The sequence below is a fragment of the Parasteatoda tepidariorum genome, chromosome 7, assembly GCF_043381705.1.
Source record: "Parasteatoda tepidariorum isolate YZ-2023 chromosome 7, CAS_Ptep_4.0, whole genome shotgun sequence".
Lineage (NCBI taxonomy): Eukaryota > Metazoa > Arthropoda > Arachnida > Araneae > Theridiidae > Parasteatoda > Parasteatoda tepidariorum.
Window position 1 is genome coordinate 46,745,732 of NC_092210.1, and position 12,826 is coordinate 46,758,557.

A 12,826-nucleotide genomic window follows, 5' to 3' on the forward strand; every position below is an offset into this window, starting at 1 on the left:
TTGTTATTTTTTTTATCTATTTTATTATAACCGTGATATATTTTTGTTTTATGCACCTAGCAACTTCAATGCATAATTATTTTCCTTTTGTTCTACACGGCTTCGTGTGTTAAATTTTAAAAAAAGGGAAATAATTGAAATCTTTGTAAAAGAATATAGTATGTGTCACTTAAGATAATTCATACTTGACGGGCTTGTCTTTCTCGAAATAGAATGGAAAGAACAGTTGCCAACGTAAGCAAGTGCCAGGTTTCAACAGCCAATCAGGATGGAGGTAACCAAACTACGTCACTTGCATGCATCTCATTGAAAAGAAATGAGAGTGGAAAAGAAATGTTGGTAATATTGAAGTGGTTGGGAAACGCTTGACATGATGTAATTGTACCCAAAAAACTGCATGACGGAATGTTTTATTTTAATAACATTAAATTGAGTGTTCTGGTACATTTTAAAGGGTACAGTTAAAAAAAAGATGCTTGCACAAAACTCACGCGCATTCACTTTGAAAATTATTTTTACTTCCGAAAGCACCACTCGTCAGAAAATTACTTTCAATTGAGAACGGAATAGAATGATTTCGCAGTTGTTTTGCATTCTGCTGTACTTGTACAATAACAAAAGTTTGTCGTTAGAAAATGATGCTTTTTTTCCTCTTTTGTTATAAATCTACAGCAACTAAAGTTCGACATTACAAAATATATGTATATTTCTAGTTGTGTAATAAAGACAATTATATTTTAATTTTTAAATTTCTGTTAATTGCACTAAATAAGTTTTAAATATTTTTATTCACTTCTGTTCACTCTGTAAAGATATGAAAATTACTCTGCCATAAAAATGCAAAGCACCAGCTCTTTGCCTGAATGCTTCATCATGACACTGACTATTAAGGATCACGCTCTGCTCTTGAAGCTTTTTTATAAGAATGATGAGTGTGCACTTACAGCTATTACGAAAACTCGGACATTAAAATCCATATTATCAGGTTTAATAACCACAAATAGTATGCGAAAACTGATAGCTAAAATTCGTAGAGACCGGTTCATTGGACTTCAATTGTATAACAGTTGCATCTAGACCATAATCAGAAGTTTAAAGGTCACCTCAATTGTGCAGTTTCAAAATAGTGAAAATATAGCTGCCAAGATGGCGATTTAATTATATGAAGTGTAATGGTGAAATATGTGCTCTTCTTGTCAGATTTATTTGACAAACTGGTCATAGTTCATTTAATGCCAAGTAAATTTCAATCCTCTTTTCTGATTAAATGAGAATATTGAATGTGATAGATTATTTGCCTAGTAATTTCTATTTTTCTTTCGAATTGATTAGACAAACTACTCGTATATATGTTTATAATATGCATCATAATTTATGGTTCTTTGCTTTATATAGTGTCGTTACTAATTTCTATGTGTATCATACCTTACTGGGCTTATAAATTTTAATGCTACTGAATAACAAATTTGGTAATCACCAAGTAGTGTAAAAGAACATATACTAGGAATACTAAAACATCACTACAGCAGGAACTATCCTTGATTTTGGCGTGATGGAACACTTTAGTATAATGCAGTTGCCATCATTTTTGGTGTTTGGGTACTCTAAACAAGTTTACAATGTACTAGTTGAGAATGCTGCATTGGATCATAAGTGTTTCAGTAGCACGACGCTTCTATTGCCAATTTCATAGTTAAGCATTTTCTATTCATAAATTCTTTCAATTCAAAAAGAACTTTTTATAAATATGCACCCAACTAGGTCTGTTGATTTATCACATGAATGCAAATCAATATAAAATAAACATTTTAAAATTCCAATGAAAATTAAGTCTGAAAATAACCACTTTCCACGTGGGGAGTCAACAAAAAAAGTGGCTCGACATAAATAAACAGTCACTTTTTCCCACCGCCCCAAAAAATAGTGACCCGTGCTCAAATCCCAACTGTGGCTGGTCGATACGAATTTCCCTCTGGGCTCACACCGATCACAGTTCAGACGTAAGATGTCCTCAATTATAGACGGATCATGGTTTCATGTCTTCTTGCCGTCACACTAACAGTGGGAAGTTTTCGTAGTATTCCTATCCATGTAGCTCAAATGCAAGTTTGTTCCATCAAAAAGTCCTCCATGAAGTTCTCCAATATTTCATTCAGGAGTTCCCTTGCCTTCTGGATTGGGTTTTAAATTACAAGGCTACGGAATTGAACATCGGTTGTCGTAAGCTCAAAATTGGGTCGGGATTTCAAAGATGGTAACAAAATAAAATAATGCTAAAAATACATTAATGCGGAAAGACTCTGGAAAACATAATTTCATTTAAAATGCTTAATGCTTCCCTTCAAAATTGTGGTTGTTCAGAATCCATCAATTTGGGATGGAAGGTTTCATGTGGAAGAAGAATTCACATATTTCTAAGTTGTAATGTATACATTATATTATATTGTCTATTCAAATATTTTTGAATTTTTAAATTCAGTATGCTTAACTAAATTTTGTCACATTTTCTTTATTATTTTTATTGTAGAATATAACTTTTTATTGCCGTAGATTATTTCTAACATGATTTTTAAAAATATAATTTAATCCAAGTAAAAAAATAATAAAAAAACTGGCTATTATATGAAAGGGACCTAACGATATCGGTAACCGATTCATTAGGTTTGAGAAAAAAACTGACTACTAAGTTATTACCGGCTATTGGTTACTAACTGAAAATTTAAATTTTTAGGTCTAATGATAATAGTTTCGCATCTTTTATACTTTGTTTTTAGTAGAATTAAAGATATTTAATAAGCAATGGTATGCTCAGTCCAGCTTTTTCAATCGATTTAAGCATAAAAAAAGAAATCCCTCAGAATTTTGAAAACATTTTTAGTTTGTTAATTTTAATGAGAAAGAGCAGTCTATTAATTTAATTCTATAATACGAAGAAATTAGGCGCACTTAATCTTTTTTAGCTCGATAAATTTATTGCATCGATCATTAAATCCAATCCTTTTATAAATTGAACTGAATAAACTGAAAAATATTTCTCAGTATTTAAGTTAATCCTCCTTTATTACAGTAATTTAGATTTTGGATACTTTCATGAAGTGTTTTTAGTATTCAATTTCATTATTAAAAAAGGAATCGAGGTGATCGATATTTAAATTTATGAGGCTGAATTTGCTTTCTACTTGATAATTTATAGTTATAATTAAAAGAATGAAGTCAATTAATAAAAACTTTTTTTTAGAATTATTGATGTTATTAAAAGTCAGATTTAAAGCTTTTTCAATTTTATAGTCAAAGTTGTTTTAATTCCACGAAAAATTCATTTTTGGTCACTTTCGTGAAGAAAAAATAATAATTGTAAACTCGCAATTCATTGAGCATATCAACATTAAGAACAAAAACCATTGAGCATAATGAAAAAATTAGTAGTTTTGGAATTGGGCAAAGTATTTGCTTGAAGTGAGAGAGCAGAGTGGATGAAAATTATTTGTGAGAATGCTTGTTAAAATGTTCCCTTTAAAAAAAATCAATTTTTCATAATTTTGTAAAATTTATTCAATGTGAAAAGTACCAGCATAAAATTTCTTACAAAAGTGTATTCGACATTTTTTAGAAGATTAATAATTTACGAAACAATGAGTGAATTGTTGAAAATTGGGGTAGGGATTGAAAAGGTTGGAGGATTTTTTTTTTCAGAAAAAGAGGCTTTTTTTTAGGGATATGACTTTTCAATAGCTTTGTTTTACATATAAAATGTTCTTAAGTGCGAAAAGTTTTTTATATATTCCGGGGGAATTCCAAAATTCGGAAAAAAGAGAGGTTAGGAGAAAAACGAGTTCGATTACAATGTTTTCAGCGAAGTAACAATGTATTGCACTGATAAACAATGTATTAGAGTTCTTGCATGGTCTCTGCGGACACCTTCCATAATGAAGCGGAAAACTAAAACTAAACGCCTTATCCGAAGTCATAAAATAAAATAAAAACTAAAAGAAATTAGGATAAAACTGAGCTGCCTTGGTTGTTAACACTATTTTAATAAGGATAAACAAGAGTAAACATAATTAAGAGAAGTTAAAAATTGATAACTAAAGCACGGGTCAAACGGATGCTTGCGGCATTCACGAGAAATCCCTTTTTCGTGGATTTATTTTTTAGAAAATGTCCATTTATTTTAAGTTTTCCCTTTTAATTTCATTTTTGAAATGCTAGAAGATCATAGATTAGATTTTAGGTTATTTTATAATCAAAACTAATTCATTATTGACTGAATTTAAATGTTTTAAATCAATAGAAAACTGTCGTACAATGCGTAGTCGATTAAAATATTTTGGAGCAATTCTGGAGAAATGAACAATATTACAGTCTTTAAATCATAAAACAAAGTCATTAGCCCAAAGCATGTGAATACAATACTAATAGTAAACATGCGAATGTACTATTAGTATTAGATATGGATTAATATGGATTCTTTAGTTAGAGTTTTGAGTTGAGTAAAACTAAAGATGTTACGCACAAGTTGCATTTTTCGATGGTTTATTGTATACCATTAGAATCTTCTCAATTCTTTTCGAAAACTCAAAATTCTTGAAACAAAAATATGAGGATAAGAAATCGGAAGCACGTTTCTCATAACGTTCCCATATAACACAGACAGGTGAAAAGATGAACCATTTTTTAGCTAATATCTAGAAGTTATTTCCTTAGAATCTCATAAAAGAAATAAAAACTCAAATTATAATCATAAAAGTCGAGCAAAATGCCACTCTATCCTCTGTACAATCCTGTCATGACATATAAATAGTTAGAGTTAAGATGTAAAAAAACCGGTCCTATCGTCCCGCACAGAGAAAAAACATTCCGGTTAAATTACGGCACTGTATACAATGACAATTCTGTTTTTTTTTTCTTTTAAAAAATTGTAATTCTGATAATAAAACCAAAATATATGGTTTTTATATTAATCTATTTAGTATTTTTTTCCGTTCATATGATGAAGGCTTACCTGGTTTTCAAAATTACAGTCTTATTATACATAACTGAAAAGTAAATTTATCCAAATAAATGGTTTCTTATACCCTACTCTAATGTATCATAATAAAATTACCATATTTTGCGATATTTACCAGGTTTTATAACATATTATAAAGGCATATTTTATTTTTACTTTTAAAAAAATTCTTACCAAAGAGCTTCAATGAAAATTACAGAACTTTTTGTTGTTCCCATAAAGTCAGAAGCACTGTAAATTTTATCACATTCTATTAGTTAGATCCTACTTTTTTTCTCAGCCAAGAAGAAAAGAAAGCCAGCCTGACCTCCTATCGATACTAATCTAAACTATTTTTCCTGAACAGTTTATTTTGTTTTATAACCAACCCAACCATGAGTTTACAACTATCAATGTTCAACCCCGTAACCTTGAAATTTTGAACCCAACTCAGATGCCAACTTCTGGATCAAGGGCAACTTCTGGATCTAGAACTAGCCTGCGTGGATAACTTTTTAATGGAAGTAACCCGCATTTGATTTGTAATAAGAGGAAAACCACTAAAATCAACCACAATTGGCCCGATGGAAAGGGAATTTTAAACCATGATCTGTCTACCACTGAGCATATTTAATGCCTTATAATTTAGATTCCAATCCAGAAGACGAGGGAACTTCTGGATCAAGTAAATTTGTCTTCATATACGACGTTCGATGGAACTAACCTGCATTTGCGTTACATGGAGAAGAAAACAAGGAAAAGCTCCCATGGTTAGCCTGACTTGCGAAGACTCTTACCAATTATCCGTCTACCATTACGTCAACACTGTGGTAAATGAGCAGAATTCGTATCAACGAGCTACCGCTAGGATTGGAATCTCCTACCTCATTGGGAGACAAATGCTCTATCCCCAATTAATGAAACAGTGCAGACTGCATTTTACAATAATATTTACCCTAAAAATTTCCGGTCTAATAATCGATAACAGCAAGCACTCGTTTTTCTTTTTTATTTAAATACTCATTAAGAAATAGTTATGACAATTAAATGTAAACATTTAAATTAAGTGCGATAACCCTATAAGTGTTCGCTCAAAATGCACCGACTCCTTAAGAGATTTTTCATTAAAAAGGCATATCATCTTGATTTTCAAGAAGCGAGATGGCCTAATGATCGCATGTTTGATCTCTAGGGTGCATTTAGTTCCAATTCCCCGAGGAGCTTAGCGCAACAAGAGGGCGTGGTTCATAATTCTCCGCCTATCATTACGTCATAGCTACTGCTCCTCTAGTTGTGGGAGTTAGAACTCTATAAAACTGTTTCACAGATCCCATAAAGTCCTCTGAACTCAAGGAGGCATTTTTAAAAAGTTTAGAAATCAACGCGTACTAGTTTGGGAACAAATTTGAAGGAAACGCAAGTAAGTTTCACTTCTTTTTTTCATATTTATTAATACGCATCAGATTATTTTTCACATTATCACTTATTTACTACCGGCTAACAACTGAATTAGGCTTGTAATTGCATTATAAATAAACTTTCTATGCTCAGATTAAAATCTCCTAAATATTATAAATGATATTCACATTTTAAATACTTTATGGGTGTTAAGTAGGGCTGTAAGGTAACGGAATTTTAACATCATGATTCGTTATCATAAAATAACAATAATTAACGAAAAATCACAATTTTTTTTTTCATTTTGACTCTATTTTGATGAATTTTTCATTCGATAATTCTTATGTCAGCTAAAAAGAAAAATATTTATTTTAAATTGTCTTTAACAATTTTTATAATAATTAATTAAAAAACTTCTAATAGAAGCAGCATATTCATAATATCGCTGCCGATATTATTTTGAGAATCCCTTGTCGATATTATGTGTAAACATCATTTTCGATAATTATTATCAAATTTTTGCATTCGATAATTATTACTATCTACAATGATCGCGTTACTATTGTTTTCTGTATTTATCATTGTTGATAATGAACGCGTGATTGTCACATACCCGCTATTTATCATTATACACGGTATATTCTGATACAATGTCGGAATATTTTTAAAAACATTATTATTGCAGTGCAAAAAATACATATATTTCACGGTATATCACCTAGTCCAGGTGTTTCCAAAGTTGATTTATAATTGTCTTATATCTTCCAGTAGAATATTTTTCTCCAGCATTATGTTTATACACAATGAAAGTTTCATAAATGTAAGGTTAATAAAAATTGAACAATGACAGATTAAAGTAAAATGTATGCATCTCAATTTAAAATACACTCAAGTACTTTATTTTAATTTATAACCATCGTTGAACAGCCTACACAATCTTGGGTTTATGACTACTAATGTTCAACTCCGTAGTCTTGTTATTTTGAACCCAATTCAGAAGACAAGGATCATGTATTGGGAGAAATTTGCTTACGTGGAGGACTTTTTGATGGAACTAACCCCCATTTGCTTTACATGGAGAGGAAAACCATGAAAACCTCTCATGGTTAGCCTGACGGCATTTTAGGTGACTCTAGCCCATGATCCGTCTGCCATTGAGGATATTTTACAACAGCACTGGGGTCAGTATCGTCCGGCCATTGCAGGGAATGGAACCCGTTAACCTCGCTGGAAGCCGAGCGCTCTATCCCCTGAACCATCCCGGCACTTTAATTGTTATTCTGAAATAAATATTATAAGCTGAGTGAAAGTCCGTCATAAAGACAACGCATAACAGGGAATAAAATTGTCGTACTACCACAACACTTTTTGTAGTAAGTAAAAGCACATATTTAATGCTAAAATTCAATATAAAGTGCAAAAAAATTTCAATATTAACCTCTTTCTTTTTTATTTTGGAGAATTATCTTCATTTAAAATACATATCTGGAGTAGACTGCTCCTGTCAGGAGACAGAACTACTTGGCTCTCTGCATAATAAAAGACAAAAATGTCTAATTCTTTGAATAAGTTTCCAATTCGTTACGTCCTTTTTAAAAAGAAAATGGAATGTACAAGCCTTTACATTTCCATAACAGTGAATGTTGATTTTAATAATAAGTCGTCACGAAGAGAAATAACAGACATGCTGTGTATGAAATGTGAATTTTTTTAAGAAGAGTTCTGCCGGATTTCTAAAAACGGAAGATCTTTTTGTTGAGAAAAAGATAACCAAGCTGGTGGTCACCTTCACATTGCTTTTTAAAAAATAAGAACCAAAAAATGTAAGACGGAAGTGATATCCACTTTTCTCATTTCCTTATTGATACCAGAAATAAATAAAATAAAAAATAGTGCGTGGAGTCCCTCCGCGCGGAAGAAGTTAAACTTCGCAACCTGCGACGCTAATTGTAGAAGAATCAGCAGTCGTAGAAGGATCACTAGTTCTATTCAACGACTCTTTTTCCTGCTCCGCTCGCTTCAGTGTTCTGTAATCACGGTAATATTGTGCATTTTTCCCTCGTGGACCTCTTGAACCAGTGGAAGTGCTTGTGGTTGCCTCATCGTCTCGCCCTGGAAAATGTATTTGTATTAATTTAGTATTAATAATGTATGTGAATGCGTCATAATGTAATTTCAGAAGAGAAAACCTAACAATCAATTGATATTCACAAGAGACGTACCTTGACATAACCTTAAATCCGTCGCATTGTCCGTGGGATTGTTTTCACTCATTTTTTACAATTGTTATCTAAATTTGAATATAAAAAATACTATCCTATTAAATTATATGTGTATCAAATCAAACTAAAGAAATATTTATAGAAAAACAATACTTTTATGACTTATAATATTTTTATGCTAGTGAGAACCAAAACAATATGGAAATGAATGAGGGAAAACTGGATCCTACCACGTGATTTCCCGGCCAATAAAAATGTAGCGTTAAACGTTTAACGCAACCTTGTTGGAAGTAACGTAAGAAGTATGACTTCAAAAATGTCTTCCATTTAAATTTTTTCTTAAAATATTTGCTCATTCGAACATCAGAAAAACGTATATTAAGATTATATTAAGGTAACATAAACGTACTTTATTAAGAGATTTCTTGTCGTAATGGCAGAAAACTACTAATCTTAAAACCTTACCGGCATCTTTAATATTATGAAATTTTGAAGATGACGTAGAAATTTGTCGTAAAAGCGGATTTCTTTTAATATGCCATGCTTGTTATATCAAGATTTTATTGTATTAATCAAAAGAATAGAAATAAAGCGAAATTACCATCTATGCCAAGATATAAGGAAATCGTTTCGTGAAAGTGTTTTTGATGAGATATCTTTAACTCTTTGATGCAGAATTTTTATTTAACACAATTTTCCTACTTTTTTATTATTTTAATTTAATTTAAGGTGAAAAAAAACAAGAGGAGAATATTATAATTAATATCTTAATTATTTATGGTTATGAAGTACAACATTAAACACAGGTGCCTTTATCGGGGTTAGTGGTAGAATTTTTACCACACGCCTCACTTTCAAACAATGATTTTTCCAATTTGCAGTTATTTCCAGTTATTTAGGTCTAAAAGAGAAACAAATATTTATCAACGAAATTTCTTTGATTTGCAAAATAAAACGTTGAGAAATTTTTGAATATGAATGTAAAAAAAATCAAACTACTTTTTTTTTGATTTTATATTTAAGGGAAAATATAATGACAATAACCGAACAGATTTTTTTTAGTAATAATTGGACTGTTTTTTTTATTATTTTTCTTGTAATTAGAGAGTCAGAAAAAAATATATATAAGGGAACAACTGTGACCACCGTCTTCAAAGGGTAAAACTTTGTTTTTTCCTTTCAAGGGATACAGATAACTTTATTATTACTTCTCTGTCGAATTGTTTTTGAATTTCCGACCCAAAAAAGGCAATTCGTCTAATTGCTGAAAATTAATATATGCTCTATCTAAAATTCGGAAAGGAAAAATATTTTTGTCCTCAAGTAGTTTTTTGCTTGACCTATTGGTAGTGAAATATGTGATGTACCGTCCACTAATCTCCAGTTTACCCTGCAAGGAATCCAAGTTTTATCTTAAAAATATACACTGTGATAACATATTTATTAACTCCATGCTTTGAAATGTTTAAGAGAAATATCTGCATGAAATGATCATTAAAATTAGTTAAGAATTATTTTGGAAAATAATTTTTCAACCTCGAAGTTTAAACAGCTTTACAATCAGTCTTGGGGCATCAGACCGCAAAAATCTCATTTATCACAAAACTATATCAACTATTTTGACATGCAATACTTACACTAATGAAAACGAAATTACGGGAAGTACAAAATTATTTTGATTTCAATTCCAGGCAGGAAATCTCACTGCTAATATTGGAGAGAAAGCGGAACTAGTTGCACCATCTTTTAGCAATATTCAGAAATACAAAAATAATCGCGGGGTTTAAAAATACGTGCAAGTAGCGACGAATTCCATTTCAATGATGCAATTATTATCTTCGTTGCGATGCGTGCCACTCTGACCATACGGGCACAAAAATGACATACGTAGGAGATGTGACACAGTCAGAGAAGGGTTAAGGATTAGTCTTAGACTTGAAGACGCAGATATCTCGAACCACGGGAAGCATTTTTTGAGCCCCTTATCCAGTTCTAGTGTTCATTGGTTGTTGCGCTAAAACATCTATCATTTCATACAAAGAACAAAATAAAAAATACTTAAAAGTAATTGATTATAATTGTCGAAAGTAATTTTACTGATGAATTTACAATTTTCTTTGGATAAAAAAATTCTCTATATCGAATCGCCAAAAATTTTTTGTTTTGTTTTTATAGAAGATCCCTCTGCCTCCTTCCAATGATTTATACCGAATGATATACTTAAGCATTTGTTGCTTCTAATGACAATTGGAGACTCCAAGCTCGCCAGCCAGGCAAGTTAAGTGTGGAAGGTGCACCCTTCGGTTGATAAGAGAGCACCACAAGGGTGAAAGTATGTCTTAGATCAGAACTCCACGAACAGATGGCAGCACCAATTATTCATGAGTCCACACAATTTCGACAGAGATCTGAAGGGGAAGAAAATTTTCTCCAGGTTTCACTCTCATTACCCTTGGCATAGCTCAGCGACCGACCACGGCACCTTTTATTCCACAGATTTTACGAGCACGTATATCGCATATACTCGTTGGATCTCAACTCGTTGAGTTAAGGATCTTCGACCTCTCTGGACTAGAGTCGGATTCTCTAACCACTGAGCTACCACAGCCCTCATAAGCTTTTTTTCTTCCTCATTCAACATGTTTTACTGCCCATTTCGTAATTCCAGATTCGTATACAGTAATAGTAATTTATTTAAAATATGAATTTCGATTCATGATTCGTCAATCTTGAAAGTATGAATTGTGATGTAGAAAGTCGCTAATCATGTGAATATTCATGTGTAATTCGTGAATCACGTGGAAAGGAAAACTTAAGGTGTAATTCAGAAATTGCAGGAATATAATTCGTGATGTAGACATTTTAATTCAAGAAAATATTATTATGGTGTTGAAGAGAACAGTTTCAATTACTGCCATTTTCATTATTTCAAAGTGAGATTCGTTGTATCGGACTTTCTTATTTTGATCCTCAGCAGATGAGATACAAAAAAGTTTTCTACATTTATATATGTTTAATAATTTTATTCATGGTTTTAATTTTTAATGAAAATGTTTTTTAAAACCATTAAAAGTTTAAAGAATAGCAAAGCTACGGAATGTTTTCGAACATACGTAATACATTAAGTCAAATGGCATTATACAGTAGAGGTTAAAGCTTCATAATCAATCCTTAATGCAATGCTTTTTACTTGCTTTGAAAGTACTTTAAACATGTTCGTTTTGAAATTAAATACATTCTTAATAAAATTGTGAGTTTTTTTTAAAAAAAATTTAAAATCATACTAAATCACAATAGTGGAAAAATAATTTTATTGCATTAAAAAAAATTTAAATTTATTCAGAAATATGTTCAGTTTAAAATAACTTTAAGACTTTAAAAACAATAAACACTATAACATCTCAAAGATAAATAAATATTTTATGAATATAGTATAAATGCAATGCAAATAAATGTAAATTTAAAGGAAAAAACTTGGGAATAAATATTAAATTCACTCGTCTACTTTCGAATCTAATATTTTAACTCTCAGTGTATCAAATATTTATTGTAAAAGTTACCCTTGTGCTTTCGTAAAAATTAAATAGTAATTGAATATTCTATACCAAAATCATAATTATTTCAGTTTCTAAACTTCGTAAATATTTGAATTTATGAAGATTTTACTCTGAGAAAAAGATATTTTGTGAGTTGTAAAATTGAATTGCGTGTAAATGTAAAGTTCCAGAATTAATGAAAGGAAAAAAATAAGAAGAAATTCAATACGGCATACTTTGAATCGAACATTTCTTCTCTTTTTTTTTTTACATTTGCAGACGCAGTTAATTGTATCGACATTTTAATGGAACCAATAGAAAGTACATTTTTTGAACCCCTGGAAGACTCATCACCTTTACTTCGAATTCTGTCAACACTTCATAATAATCACTATTAAAAAAAAAAAGATGAAGATTATTTTCTAGTAAAATATTATAATTCTAAGATCGAATGTTTCGTTAGTGTATTCGTTTCGATATTACTTTTTTTTTAAAAATGGAGAATATTTTCTAACAAAATATTATAACTTTAAGTGAGAATATTTCGAAAATATTTTAATCGTAAGAAAATGAACAATAACCTATATTGGAAAAATAATCAACTGGACTCGAGAAAAAACGCAACTTAAGGAATAAGTGAAAAATAATTTTACTCATCATCATATCACATTTAATATATATAT

The 12,826-nt window shown here is 30.7% G+C and overlaps 1 protein-coding gene across 1 annotated transcript in view; it reads left to right on the forward strand.

The window, feature by feature from the left end:
• Positions 1 to 6,273: 6,273 nt before the first annotated feature.
• LOC107451564 (uncharacterized) overlaps positions 6,274 to 12,826 on the forward strand; it is a 37,952-nt gene continuing 31,399 nt past the window's right edge. Inside the window, exon 1 of the mRNA XM_016067703.4 lies at positions 6,274 to 6,407. The gene's annotated coding sequence lies outside the window, so the exon portion shown is untranslated. The remainder of the gene's footprint in view (positions 6,408 to 12,826) is intronic.